Source organism: Meles meles, chromosome 1 (assembly GCF_922984935.1).
Source record: "Meles meles chromosome 1, mMelMel3.1 paternal haplotype, whole genome shotgun sequence".
Lineage (NCBI taxonomy): Eukaryota > Metazoa > Chordata > Mammalia > Carnivora > Mustelidae > Meles > Meles meles.
Window position 1 is genome coordinate 87,027,440 of NC_060066.1, and position 15,573 is coordinate 87,043,012.

The 15,573-nt window shown below is 40.0% G+C and overlaps 1 protein-coding gene across 8 annotated transcripts in view; it reads right to left on the reverse strand.

Annotated features, from left to right (window-relative positions):
• SGK3 (serum/glucocorticoid regulated kinase family member 3) overlaps positions 1 to 15,573 on the reverse strand; it is a 183,164-nt gene that overhangs the window by 142,233 nt on the left and 25,358 nt on the right. Inside the window, exon 1 of one of the 8 annotated variants that reach the window (XM_046020072.1) lies at positions 1,293 to 1,587. The exons of the other annotated variants lie outside the window; for them this stretch is intronic. The gene's annotated coding sequence lies outside the window, so the exon portion shown is untranslated. Of the gene's footprint in view, positions 1 to 1,292; positions 1,588 to 15,573 lie in introns of those variants that run through there. 8 annotated transcript variants of the gene reach the window in all.

Here is a 15,573-nt window from a genome sequence, read left to right on the forward strand (position 1 = left end):
TTTACAGACAACGCTAGGGATCTGGTGGAGACCTGCAAGGAAGAGGTCTCATTCCCATAGCTCCAGACTCCCTTCCCCCAGGGATGAAGGGGTGGCGGCTAGTCTTACAGGAGTGGTAGCCAAGTGCGCCAGAAGGCACACCCAGTCCTAAAATATGCCTGAAACTTCCTTAGTTTCTAGCTCTTGCAATGACATTTGGGGAAATGAAGTGTACACAACCTCTTCACTGCTGTAACCGCTATAATTTAATATTTTGCGTTAACAATTTGAGTTAATATTTATAAAACACTGAAAAGGAGCCCAAGCACGTGGTAAGAACCATTTAAGTGTTTATTAAATAAATAAGTCACTTCCCAGATTGGTTGGGTAAATCCTCAACCTAGAAACAAAGTAGAGAGTCAAAGCACATAACAGTCTGATAGTTTTAATAAAGACTTGGGAACCGTAGTGCTCTGTATCTGTTCCTGTATTTCTCAGGTGTACCTGCAGCTCAAATATATGGTCTGTTGCGTAGGGCCAAAATTCTACTCCTGGTTCAGAAATCACTGTGCAAAATTAAATGATGAAAGAATTTGAGTCTCAAGAGATGAATTCTTTCTTTTTTTCTATCTTCCCAACTAACCACCACTAAAAATGACAAATGTGAAAATCCCAAAGCGCTCTAGATGGTACGCATCAACACTAAAGCTGTGGGAATCAACAGAGCCAAATTCACTTTAAAAGAGACGGAAAGGGTTTAAATCAGAGAATTTAAGGGTTATAAAGCATTCGTCTCAGATTTCAGTCCGCTGACGACAGGTTAACGATTCCCGTGCCCCCCACTCCCGGGGCCTCCCTCCATCCCCGATCCTCGCAGGTGACCCGCACCCTCTTTCGACCTCAGGTGGGGATCTCCCACCCTCCCAGTTCCCGGCTCCTCTAAGCTGGGAAGCTGCGCACTGGGTTAACAATGTCCGTCCACAGACACGGCTCGAGCGTTTAGGAATCAAAAGGCAGAATGTGACGGCACCTCGAGGAAACACAGACCACAAACTCTTTGAGTCGGGGGGCTGGGCGGCGGGGATTGCTTCTCTCCTTCCACCAACTCGGAGGTTTTCGGGCTGAGGGGCCAGGGTTGCTGCCAAGACGCCCGGGAAAGTCACGTTGGCTCCAAGAAGAGGCAGCAGTCGAGGCCCAGGCACCGCTCGCCCCGCCCCGTCTCACCCGCCCGGGGGGCTCCGACCGCGGCCCGGACGCGCGCGGACCCTGCGGCTGGCCCACCCGCCTTGGGTCCCGGCCGGCCCCGCACCTACCCTGCTCCACGGTGCTGTCTCCTGGCGCGGCGGGTGCCGAGCCGAGCGCACTCGCGTTTCCTCCTTCCCCGCAGGGCCGCCGGGCGCCGCCGTTTCCTCCCTGACGCGTCACGGCGGCCGGCGGCTCCTCCCGTAGTGTGCCGGGCGGCCCGGGAGAGCCGGGCGGCGGGCAGTGCGGCCAGAGGCCGCCCGCGCTGAGGCTGGGGTTGCGACGCGGGCCCCTACTCAGGCCCGGGGTGCGGAAATCTCTTCGCCGTGCACCCCGGCGAAAACCCGGCCACAGCGCGCGGTCTGCCTCCCGCCTCGCCGCGTGCGCAAAGTTCAGGGAACACCGGTGGATCCTGTCTAGAGGCTGGAGCTCCTCGGGGTTTCCTGCGGCTCAGCTGCTAGTGACTGCTGCGCTGGGGCCCGAGAGCCGCGTGCGCCGACGCGCCTGGCCGCCTGAGGAGCCGACCCTGGCGTACGCCGAGAGCCGGACCGCGGGGCAGCCGGAGGACGAACAATCACCCCGGGAACGGCCTGGTGGGCCCGTGGCTGGCTATAAACTGGAAAACTCAGGGAGGTGAAATAAATATCCAAATAATTTAGGGGAACAACTATGCTTTATGTAGGGTTATTTGAAGTTTTCTACTTTTTTCATCAGCAGCGTTTTGGCTTTTGTGTTTACAGATAGGTCAGAAATTGGCGGATCCTGGGGACAGAGAAATTTCCTTTCCATGCATTTTCCAAGTCCACTTTTTTTTTTTTTTTTTGTATCCCCATAAATCTCCAACTCAGCTGAGGTCACACTTTACAGTTTTGTTTTTTGTTTTTTTTTAAAGATTTTATTTATTTATTTGACAGACGGAGATCACAAGTAGGCAGAGAGGCATGCAGAGAGGAGGAAGCAGGCTCCCTGCTGAGCAGAGAGCCCGAAGTGGGGCTCCATCCCAGGACCCTGAGATCATGACCTGAGCTGAAGGCAGAGGCTTAACCCACTGAGCCACCCAGGCACCCCTACAGTTTCTTATTACTCTTTCTCATTCTTTAAATATAGAAGTTGCATTTTGTCTCCTTCTTTTCCCCAGATAAAGAGAGGTAAAGAAGAAGGTGAGTGGAAAACGAAGAATGACGCGATTCAGTGGGTGTGGAATAAAGTGGTCAGGATTTGGAAGCAGAGTAGGGTTTTCATTTGCCCCACAACACTACTGTGGTTTAAGTTTTATTGGATATCTCTTGAAGATAGACTCAGACAAAGATATAGGATGTCTATATGATGTTTTAGATTTTTTTTTTAAGATCTTATTTATTTATTTGACAGAGAGACAGAGATCACAAATAGGCAGAGGCAGGCAGAGAAAGGAGGAGGCAGGCTCCCTGCTGAGCAGAGAGCCCAACGCAGGACTGGATCCCAGGACCTTGAGATCATGACCTGAGCTGAAGGCAGAGGCTTTAACCCACTGAGCCACCCAGGCGCCCTATGATGTTTTAGATTTTGAGGGATAATCTATATACTTCAGATCATAAGATTCCAGAGAATATGCCATAAATCTATGAACAAATAAACTTCCAAAGGTAATTAGAGAAGCCAGCGTTTACGTGTCTGGAATATGCCATAAATCTATGAACAAATAAACTTCCAAAGGTAATTAGAGAAGCCAGCGTTTACGTGTGGCTTCCCTAAACAGAGGACATTTCCTTATATTTTAAAATAATATTCAAGGGGCGCCTGGGTGGCTCAGTGGGTTAGGCCACTGCCTTCGGCTCGGGTCATGATCTCAGGGTCCTGGGATGGAGTCCCGCATCAGGCTCTCTGCTCAGCAGCGAGCCTGCTTCCCTCTCTCTCTCTCTGCCTGCCTCTCTGCCTACTTGTGATCTCTGTCAAATAAATAAATAAAATCTTAAAATAAAATAAAATAAAATAAAATAATATTCAAAAATTTAACCCACAGGTAAGGTTGAGAATATTCATTTGTAACATCAATTAACATAGTATGACCTTTTCCTTCTTAAAGACAATGAATTGTGAATCCAATATTTTTATACTTCAAAACATAATAATGCTGCAGAATTTTCTAAACAATGATTTTCAGTGGCATACGGAAATAGACGTAAAATACAGTAGATTCAAATCAACACACTGCCATGGTCCTTTGTATGTTTTCATTGTGATCCACACAATGAGGCACAGAGAAGCTACAGAATTTCCTCCCTTGTAACAAAAACCAACAAATAATCAGTTTATCTCAATTAAAACCATATTCACCATGCTGAAAAATTTCTCAGACAAAAGGAAATTTTGTGTCACTAAACTCCAAATATAATGACATTATTCTCACTTTAGAGATACATACCTGGCTATGACATTTCTACTTTTCCTTCCCTCCCTCCCTCCTTCCTTTGCTTCCTCCCTTCTTCCTTCCTTCTTAAAAAACATCTGGGAGCCATTACATTTCCAGAATAAATCCTGCTGTGAAGAACACACACACACATGCATTCACACCACCTCCCCACAAAATTTTAAGATAAGAAGGTGGGTGAGTCACATTCAACTGATAAGAAGTTGGGTGTTTTGCATTTATAATCTGAGAGCTGCAATTTACTAGCATGATTTCTCAGAATATTAGAGGTTGTCAATGTATTTACAAACTTAAAGGGCTTTTTCACTTAAAATTAATTTTAAAGGCATACTTTAAGTCTGATCACTTTGATTAATCATATTCACTTATAGATCATATCTCCAATGTTCCATTATGTTTCCAATTTCTTTAAGTTTATACTGTAAAGGAAAAGTTGTTGAATGTTCAGCTAAATGTCTGTTTATGCTTTTATATTTATATAAAATATAAATAAAAAGCTGACATTTATGCTTTTATAAAAGGTTTCCTACAAATAAAATTTTAAAACAGAAAAAGTTTTTTGTTTGGACTGTGGGTTCCAATATTTTGTTTGGAAATAATGACTCTATTCATGCAGATAGGGCAAATATTTTGTTCATGTATTTGTACAAAGCTTATGTACAAATTATGAGCATAAGCTTTAGAATTGGACAGACTTAGGTTTTAAACTCTGGTTCTGCCACTTTCTACTTCGGGCAAATTATTTTACCTCTCTGAGCACTGGTTTGATCAGTAACATAGGATAATAGTACTTATCTCTTCTCAGTGAAACAGAGATAATAATAATGCTTATCTTAAGAAATTGCTAAGAGAATCAAATGAACTTAGTAGGATGCCTGGCACATAATATCAGTTGATTGCTCTTGTCATCATCATTCTGAGTAGCTCTAAGAGAGATATAAAAATGCCAATATTTTGTATTCCTTTTATACTAGTATTAAAAATGGTCAAATTTTCGAGTTTGGGGAGTTTTTTGTTTTGTTTTGTTTTGTTTTTGTTTTTGTTTTTTGGTAGAGGTCCTAAAAGTAACAGGAAAAAAAAAACACAAAATAGTTATGTTCAGAACTTTAGAAAATTGGACGGGCCATACTGTAAACCATTGACCCGAATATTAAAAACAAAAACAAACAACTATTTAACAAGAGAAAGCAGTATTCTTTTAGGTAATATATTCTAATGAGATGAGTGCTTGGTTTTCACCTACTCTTCAAAGTGGAAAACCTTTTCCCTAAACTGGTGCCTGCCTGATAAGGAACAATCATGACTTTTTGTATCCTAATAAAGTCCTCTATTTGTAGTTCTTTCATTGTAACTTTGGAAGCGTTGAGAAGCATAACAATATAAAAAATTTCACTTCCCATAGGGAGAAAATTTGACAAAATGACAGCTATGGGACATGAATGGCTTCTATTTATAAGTCAGTTGGTAATGGAAGTGAGAGCCAGCATGCATTAGAATATTTGTTTCGGGGCGCCTGGGTGGCTCAGTGGGTTAAAGCCCCTGCCTTCGGCTCGGGTCGTGATCCCAGGGTCCTGGGATCGAGCCCCACATCGGGCTCTCTGCTCCTCGGAGAGCCTGCTTCCTCCTCTCTCTGCCTGCCTCTCTGCCTACTTGTGATCTCTCTCTCTGTCAATTGAATGAATAAAATCTTTAAAAAAAAAAAAAAAAAAAAGAATATTTGTTTCATAGCAGATAAATCAGCAAGACTAGAGAAGAATAGTGCTACCAACCACATGTTTACAAAAGCAAAGATGTTTTTGATTCATATTATTTGTATTGCTATCATAGCACCTTTTCCTTTATTCTACTACAAACTCATCTCTTAAAGTGGGTCAGACACCATGGGTTGTTGCTACAGTTTCCATCTATGTTTATTGTTCAATATACAAATCGTAGCATCCCACAACTTCAAAAACAAAAACAAAAACAAAACAAAACCCACAACATTTTTCTTGGGAGGGTAGTTTAAGGATAGCCCAAGCCATGAATTGGCTCAGGAAATAGTTCACCTGTAAAGCCTGCTGTGAAATAGGTAAGAAGATGAGGATGAAAGTGACTAATTTATTGAATTTTCTGAGCCAAACAATTTAGTACAAAACAAAGCCACCTTTCTAAAGGGATAGTTAGAAAAAAATCAGATACTCATGGGAATTGATGAGTATTGACACTGGTTTATACCACGTGGGCACAGAGCCAAATTAACTTATTTCCTTCATTTAGAAAATGGTTCAGAGTGTACTTATTTTGAGTGTTGGGGGTGGGAATGGCCCAAAGCTTAACATCTTTGTTAGGCCAAATTAGCCATGTTCAGACTCAAAACTGAAGTGCCTGAATTCAAATGTGTTTTGTAACAAAGTGAAAACCATTTTGAAGCAAGACTATATTAGGGTCAAATATAAGGTCCTTTAGATCACAGAACTTTTTCACTTTCTCCTGAGAAAAACGAAGGGCAAGTGTTAAGAGATCAGAACCCTTACATTGCTGGCACAGCTTTTTGATAAAAAGTTGCCAGAAATTACTTTAAATCTTGCTATAACCTTTAATTACCTGAAGCAAAAACAATTATCCTTCCCTACTAAGTAAATTAAGGAAACCTCAGTGTCTTTCAATCTAGTTATTATGAGTATCAAGAACAAAATACAAATCACCCTTTTTTCTCATTTTTTTTTTTTCCTGTCTCTTGTTTGGGTAGTCTGTTATATACATAAATTATATCTGTTAAGACAGATACATAAGTTGTGTCAGCAGTTACTGTGTTCCTCAGAGAATTATATTAGGCATTTGAGCTCAAACCTGCTAGGTGGACTTTGAAGATAACAATATTTTAGTTGCTTATCAGTAGGAAATAATAGCTTTTCTTAAACACTATTCATTTGGTGACTCAGTTACTTACTGTTAATTATGTACAATGAATGATTGAACCCCTTTCAAATGCAAAGGCTTAATAGCCTCTGGCTTAAAAAAGTGCGTTGCTGTTATTTCTGCAACTAATTCTCTAAGGCATGTGTGTCTGGCTCAACCAGATGTGTCAAAGACTCAGACGTTAAGAGATTATAACTTTTCATAGAAAGACCCTTAAATTCTCTAGGTTTTCTAGAGTAAACAACCCCCATTCTTTTAAATTTTTCTCACACCCTTTTGTTTTGTTTTATGACTCTCATCTGAATTCTTCCCAAATTCTCCATATTCTTCTTTAGGTAAGATGCCCAGTACATGGAACTGTATGGATACATGGAACTCTATGAAGGGTCAGGTAAGTCCTTAGTACAATGAGAGCATTCTCTCACAGCTCAATTCACACTCCTATAGCAACTTAAAATCTCTCACATTTAAAATTACATTTCATCATTATCAGATTTTAAAACCTGAACTTGAAATGCTTGTTTAGCCTTCTCATGTTTTCTTGCATTATATTTAAGAGGTTGTTTTGAATATCCCTATACCTATTTTGTCAAAACTGTACTTTTCCTCAGTGATTTTGAATTTCATCATATTTGTTAAGTCAAAAAAAGTCCAAGGTGTGTTGCGGGGGTACATCCCAAGGGCATGTAAGACAATCTAATACAGTTCAGAAAGAAACTACTCTAATGTCTATTTGTTTTATCTTCAAAGAAAGAAGTTAGGGTCACCTGGGTGGCTCAATCAGTAGGTATCTGCCTTTGGCTCAGGTCAGGATCCCAGGGTCCTGGGATGAGCCCCACATCAGGCTCTCTGCTCAGTGGGGAGCCTGCTTCCCCCTCTCCTCCCCACTCATGCTCTCCGTTGCTTTCTCTGTCTCTGTCTCTCTCTCTCTCAAATGAATAAATAAAATTTAAAAAATAAATAAAAAGAAAGAAGTTAAACTTTCCCATTTAGCATACATATTGACCCTGGGCTTGCTCATACAGTCCTTTGTCAGACAGTCATTGATGTGCTCTGCGAGGTAACCTGAGAAGAAGGGTGGGCTTCCTCCTTGCAGGGAAGCTCTCCTTTAAACAACATCAGTGTACTGCAGTTTTGTGTAGCATAGGAGATCATCAATGTGGTTAGTCTTGTAAAAACAAATCCTTTCAGTAGAATCTATAAAAAACTTTGTACTGAGATGGAGAGTCATTGTGGAAATTCTTTAACTTCTACTGAAGTATTCAGGATACTTAGTGTTAAAAGCATTGCTCCTGCATACACACTACCTGGTCTGACCATAGTTCCGCCATACCGGCCATGTAATCCTGGGCAAATTATTTAACATCTCTGAGGTTTCATTTCCTTATCTGTAAATTGGAGAGCATAATTGTATCTACTGAATCAGGTTGTTCTGAGGATGATATAAGATAATATATAAAAATCTACCATGAAAATAAGCACTACATAAGCACTGGTTATTATTAATACTTAAAAGAATAAATATTAGGATGAAGATGTATTTTCCTTTAACAAAAACAATGGACCCAGATTTCCCTACGTTTTCTGGGAGTAGTATTTTCCTTTTAAGGTGAAGTTTTAACATTGCATGAGAGAGTAATTCCATTCACCCTCTCTTTTAAGTGTGCATGTGTTTTGAAAGAAACACTTTGGAGAGAAGTTTGAAAATTATGTTTAGAAATATTTGTCAGTGGGTAATTTTGTTGCAAAAAAACCAGTTTGTGTGTGTGTGTCCTTTTAAAACTCTCATATATGCATACTTAAAAATTTTGGAAACACAATTTTTGATTTCTTTAAATATTTTCCAAATAATTTCAGTGGGCTTTTAACTAATTAAAATGCAATGCCTTTAACTTAGTTTTCAAGAATTGTTCATTGATAGCAGAAAAAATGGGTATTTATTAGTAAGACTCCAACAAAAACCTTTGCATAACTGGTTGATGACACTGAAGAAGAAAATGAATACTTTAATAGATCTAGCCAACAACAACGTATTTCTTCAATTTAAATCTAAATATTTCTTGAAGCATCTTTTTCAGCTATGACAGCTATTAAAATGTAATATCAGAATAAACTAAACCCAGAACCAGAGCTTTAACTCACTACATCACAAAGTGTTAAACCAAGATTTTAAAAAAGTAATAAAGTACCAAGTAATAAAGCATCAAATGAAAGCAGAAAGGCTTTTATACTCTTGACAAAATGCCATTAAATTATTTAAAGTATATTGATTATTTCATGTTTGTAAATTTAGAGTTTCTGTTTTACAATGTGTACAATAGAATAGGAGATCATGAATACATAATTTATACATATGTGCACTCTGGTTTGGTGTCATCTAAGAATTTAATGCCTTTTGCTCTCTTTCCTCTTCATTCAGTAACTATTTGTTGACTACCTAGTGTATGCCAGGTACTGTGCTAGGCTCAGAGAGGTAGAAATTAAAAATATTATTCCCACTGCCAAAGAATAGTTTAAAATAATTTATGAAACATGTAGTAAAGAACTGGTCCCACAACTAATCTTCACAGAATCACCTGTTTCTCAGCTTCCTCCCTTACTTCCACTCCTAGCCCTTGGCCTAGATAACGATTTGCTGTAGACTGGGATTTAACTTGAAACTGGTCATTCGAATACCACTTGGTTTTTTATGTAGCTTAAATAAACCATTTTTGACTTATTTTCTCTTCTAGATATCTACAGGGTGCTTTTTATGCAATCGTATGTAAATATAAATTTCACTGATTCAATAAACATTTCCTATTCAAAGCACCGTGTTAAGACAGAAGGAAAGGGGGCGCCTGGGTGGCTCAGCGGGTTAAGGCCTCTGCCTTCGGCTCAGGTCATGATCCCAGGGTCCTGGGATCGAGCCCTGCACTGGGCTCTCTGCTTGGCTGGGAGCCTGCTTCCTCCTCTCTCTCTCTCTGCCTGCCTTTCTGCCTACTTGTAATCTCTATCTGTCAAATAAATAAATCTTTAAAAAAAAAAAAAAGACAGAAGGAAGGTTCAAGGTACAAACATGCATTGTGTTTTCAGGGGGTCTTTATATCCTTGACAGAAAATGAGAAAAACACACTAATTTTTCCCTTTTGCTATGTGGAGTGCATTCACTAGGGAATGTATTCCTCGGTACACTGCCAATTTAACTACCTCACCACTTTCGTGTGATGTGTTTCTTCAAGTCATACTGTTTGAAAGTTTTACAAGCATGCTATTTGGCTTCAACCACCTCTTTAAAATTTTATCTCATTACTCATAATTTCAACTCATGACTGGGATAAATTAGTTTTAATTGCTAGTTATTTGCATTAGGAAACAATCATGAAAAACGAAGAAAAAGCTGTTAAGATCATAGAAATTAAACTCCTACAATGGAATCCCATACCATTTCCCTAAATTAAAACAAAACAAAACAAAACTGATGTGAGGTACTCACGGCAAGAAACTGAGTCACATAACTACCTGGGGTCCCATTTAAGCTCTGCAAATAAAGTCAAAGCTCACAGCCTTTGGAGGAAACTATATCTGTTTGACTTTTTAAAAGCAAATGGTATCAACATTTTAGGGCATGGTATGAAAAGTCAGACTTAGGGCACCTGGGTGGCTCAGTGGGTTAAAGCCTCTGCCTTCAGCTCAGGTCATGATCCCAGGGTCCTGGGATGGAGCCCCGCATGGGGCTCTCTGCTCAGCAGGGAGCCTGCTTCCCTTCTTCTCTCTCTGTCTGCCTCTCTGCCTACCTGTGATCTCTGTCTGTCAAATAAATAAATAAAATCTTAAAAAAAAAAGTCAGACTTAGTTTGAAAAGTCTGTGATAATATAAAATTCAATTTAGAAAAATATTAAGCAGCACATTAAGGCAATAAAGAGATAATTTTTTTAAAAGATTTTATTTATTTATCTGATAGAGATCACAAGTAGGCAGAGAGGCAGGCAGAGAGAGAGGGGGAGGCAGACTCCCTGCTGAGCAGAGAGCCTGATTCGGGGCTTGATCCCAGGACACTGGGATTATGACCTGAGCTGAAGGCAGAGGCTTTAACCCACTGAGCCACCCAGGCGCCCAAGAGATAATATTTTTATTTGAATTTTAACTGATATGCATACACTCCTTGGGCTAACCCACTGCCCCACCAAAATCCAATTTTCACTATAATAATCATTTTCACAGAAAATAGAGGGGCATCTGGGTGGCTCAGTCAAACACCCAACTCTTGATTTCAGTTCTGATCATGATCTTGGGGTGGTGGGATGGAGTTCCACGTTGAGCTCTATGTTCACTGTGGAGTCTGCTTGAGATTCTCTTCCTCTGCCCCCCTCCTCCCCTCAAATAAATAAATAAATACATAAAATCTTTAAAAAATTTTTAATTAAAAAAGAAAATAGAAAATACCATTTGAACAAATTTCAGTATAATGTACTGACTAAGCACATGGCTTTAGAGGAAAATATTTCTGAGTTTGAATCTCACTGCTGCTTACCAGCTCTGGACCCAAGCACATTTCCTGTTTTCTAATTTGTAAATGTAGTTCCTACTTCATAAGGCTGTTGTGAAGATTAGGTAAGATAAATTCATAGTGATGTACCTACTTATTACGGTAGGCAGAATGATGGCCTCCAAAAGATACCCACGTCCTACGCCCTGGAACCTTGAACTAAATATGTTACATCACATGGCAAAGAATTAAGTTTGTGTGGACAGTATGGATGGACTTTGAGGCCATTATGCTAAGTGATTTAAGTCACAAGAAATAACAAATACTATAGATTTTGACTTGAGTATGGAATCTAAAACAAAACAAAAATGAACTCAGATAACAGAGAACAGATTGGTGGCTGCCAGAAGCAGGTTGGGTGGGGAGGGGGGTAGGTAAAATGAGTGCAGGTGGCCAAAAGGTACAAGTTTCCATTTACAAAAATAAATAAGTCATGGGATGTAATGCACAGTATGGTGACTATAGTTAATAATGCTGTATTGTATATCTGAAAGTTGCTAAGAGATTAGATCTTCAAATTTCTCTAACAAAAAAGACATTATAACTATGTGTGGTGGTGGATATTAACTAGACTTGCGGTGATCACTTAGCAGTATATACAGATATTGGATCATTATGCTGAACACCTGAAAATTATACGATGTCATGTTAATTATATCTCAATTTATAAAAATTAATTTTAAAAGAGAATTAAGGTTGCTGATAGAATTAAAGTTGCCACTCAGTTGACCTTAAGATAGGAAGAATATCCTGGATTTTCTGAATGGGTCCAAGGTGATCACAAGGGTCTTTAAAAGTGAAGAGGACAAAGGCAAAAGAGGAGTTAGAGAAAAAGATGTCACTATGGAAGGATGGTTGGAGGGATACAACATTGCTGGCTTTGAAGGTGGAGAAAGGGGCTTTGAGCCTTGGAATGTGGGTGGCCTCTAGAAGTTGGAAAAGGCAAGAAAATGGAATCACTCCTAGAACCTTCAAAAAAAAAGTGCAGCCCTGCTGACACACCGATTTTAGCTCAGTGCCACCAATGTCAGACTTCAAATCTAGAGAGCTATAACACATTTGTGTTGTTTTAAGTATGTAGTAATTTGCTACAGCAACATAAAAAAAGCAAGATAGATATATAGATAAATCAGGAACTCCACAAGTTACAGTGAGAGCGAGTGCGGCATTTAGAGAATTGTCCCCCTCCCCCCAGTTTTGGAAAACATGCCAACTCACAAACGTTTTCATTTTTGTTTTCTTTCTAATTGTAAGAGATCAATTTACCATGCCATAGGATTATTCTCCAAGCAATAGAAGTTGCTGTTGGCTAATAACTTAACCTATTATGGTTCCTCGATGATGACAGATGACAATTATAGAATATAAATTTTACCTAAGTACTATCTGGCCTCTTATATTTTATTTATAATTTTTTAAAATTCTATTTTTTCACTAAATTCTGTTCCTCACATGAGGCTCAAACTCGTGACCCGAAGATCAAGAGTCACGTGCTCTGCCAACTGAGCCAGCCAGGTGTCCTTAGTTTCTTTTTTTTTTTTTTTAATTTATTTATTTGACAGACAGAGATCACAAGGAGAGAGACAGGCAGAGAGAGAGGAAGGGAAGCAGGCTCCTTGCTGAGCAGCGAGCCCCATGTGGGGCTCGATCCCAAGACCCTGAGATCATGACCTGAGCCAAAGGCAGAGGCTTTAACCCACTGAGCCACCCAGGTGCCCCCTGTCCCTAGTTTCTTATAATTTTATTTGTACCTAGAGTATCATAGTATCACCTGAGAGTATCATACGAATTAGTTATGAACTGACCATGCTAGAGACTTACAGGAGTAGCCTGAGAGGTAAGCTCAGAGGTGGTCAAAGGAGGCAGGCCAAACTCACCGAGTACCTCCTGCCTCTTCTTGGTTCTCTCAGAAGCACATTATGTACATTATTGCCTTTATTTATTTTTTTGAGATTTATTTATTTTAGAGAGAGAGAGAGCAAGCGCTTGTGCACACACGTGATGGGGGGAGATGGGGCAGATGGAGAGGGAGAGAGTGAATCTCAGATTCCCTACTGGGTGTGGAACCCAACGCAGGGCTCAGTTTCACGACTCTGAGACCATGACTTGAGCCAAAATCAAGACTGACCCACTGAGCCACCCAGGCGCTCCTATTATTGCCTTTAATCCACATAACCACACCATCATTATTCCCCCCCCCCTTTTTTTATAGATAAAGGAACAGAAATTCAAAGAGGTGAAATAACCCTATCCAGGTCACACAGCAGGTAAGTGGCAGAACTGGGTCCATTTGATTTGAAGCCCATGGTCTTTCTAAAGCACCACAGAGCCTTTCATGTCAATGGGTGGTGCTGGATGAAAGGCAGCAAGGACTAGGTGTAGAAGAGTTTACAGACTAAATGCCTAAAGCACCAGGAAGGCACCTGAGATGGTAAGTGTCAGAAGAGGTGAAAGTGAGATGATAAATGGTAACTGACTGGCAGTCTTCATGAGAGGCAAGAGGTGCATGCCCTCTTTAAAGGGACAGCTGATGGCTGCTACCAGCTGTTGCTATGTGAGCACATGGGCCCAATGTGCCAGATCTAATACTTTTTCTATAAAAGCGAGCAATATGGGCGCCTGGATGGCTCAGTTGGTTGAGCGACTGCCTTTGGCTCAAGTCATGATCCTAGAGTCTCCAGATCAAGTCCAACATCAAGTCCCTCATCTGGCTCCCTGCTCAACAGGGAATCTGCTTCTCCCTCTGACCATATCCCCTCTCATGCTCTCTCTTGCACACTCTCTCTCTTTTTCAAATAATAAAAAATCTTAAAAAAAAAAAAGCTTACAATATACATTTTATTTTTATTTATTATTTTTTTTTACAATATACATTTTAATGTGAAATGACATAATTGCAAAATTCAGGTTTTTTTAAAAACACTGTGCAGGCCAAATGAGCCACATCGATCAAGGAAATTTGCCCCAGGGGCTACCAATTTGAGACCACTAGCTTTGATCCCTAGGACCCAGGGAGCGGTCTGTAGTCTTGCTAAAAGAGATGTGGAAAGGATTGAATTAGCTTTTGATGGAGCTCCTTGAGGGAAGAGATACCCTAATCTAAGAAAAAGGGAGGCTTATTCCAGGGCATAGAGGCACATTGGAGAAGGGAGTATGACTCAACTTTTCCACAGAATCTTCTTAAAGACACCAATAATTAAAGCAACTCTAAACACATCAACCCCCTGGGTTTGCTAATGCATTTTTGCATTTAAGCATTTTTGGGTGAATCATCATTGATAGATATGCATGCTCATTAGAAGACAAATTATTTTAATTGTTTTAATAGAAAACAGCTTAATAGCATAAATTCAATTTTATAAAAATGCAAAAAAGCTGACACATAATATCTGTAGAGTAAGTAGGAAGAAAGGGCCAAAGACTTTGAAAAATTTATTCAAAACCGTACAATGTCAGTAAAGCAAACTACAATTAAAACTTACTGATACATATTTTAAGCACAAAGCTCTGGTTTAAGAAATACAGAAACAGTTGCAGGAAACACTGAGGGATAAGCTGATGGAGAACGGCAGTTGTACAATACATTTTATCTTCACCGTTGTGGTTTTTCTGACGCTGACCTCTGCAGCCCTGCTAAAGCCACGAAGAAGACAGACAGCTGGCTTGAACCTGGGTTGGGAAGGTTCAAGAGGACAGTGGAACAGAGGAAGAGAGGCCAAGTGGGGGTGAAGCTATCTACACTTGCTAAGGAAAGGAGGAGGTAACAGGCAGGAAGATGAGGCCAAGGGCATAGGGGACATGGACAGGTAGAGAAAGATGTTAACAAAAACGTCCTACACATGCTTACACTATTCATAATACTTTATATTTTAAAGTACACTGTCATTTTCTAAAATAGACTATTTTTTAGAACAGTTTTAGGTTCTCAGCAACACTGAGCAGAAAGTAGAGAGGTCTCAGATAAGCCCTGCCCCCACACATGCACACCCTCCCCAACCAGAGTGGTACTTCCATGGTTATGGATGAACCTACATTGACACATCGTTGTCATTCAAAGCCTGTAATTTACATTAGGGTTCACTCTCATTGTTACATATTCCATGGGCTTGGACAAATGTCTAATAACATGTTTTCACCATTATAGTATCATGCAGAAGAGTCTCACTGCCCTGATATCCTCTGGGCTCTATTCATCCCTCCCTTCCTCCCAACCCCTGGCATCCACTAATCTTTTTACTATCTCCATAGATTTGCCTTTTCCAGACTGTCATATAGTTGCAATCAAACAGTATATAACATTTTCAGAATGGCTTCCTTTAATTAGTGAGATACATTAAAGCCTCCCCCCATCTTTTCATGGCTTAATAGCTCATTTATTTTTAGCATTAAACAATTTAGCATTTATCAATATAGCTGGTAGAGTTTATCGTTTGAATATCCTTTGAAACAAGACAATATGTTACTATGTTAGGAATAATAAACTCTAAATTGATGATTTCCACAAATGTTTTG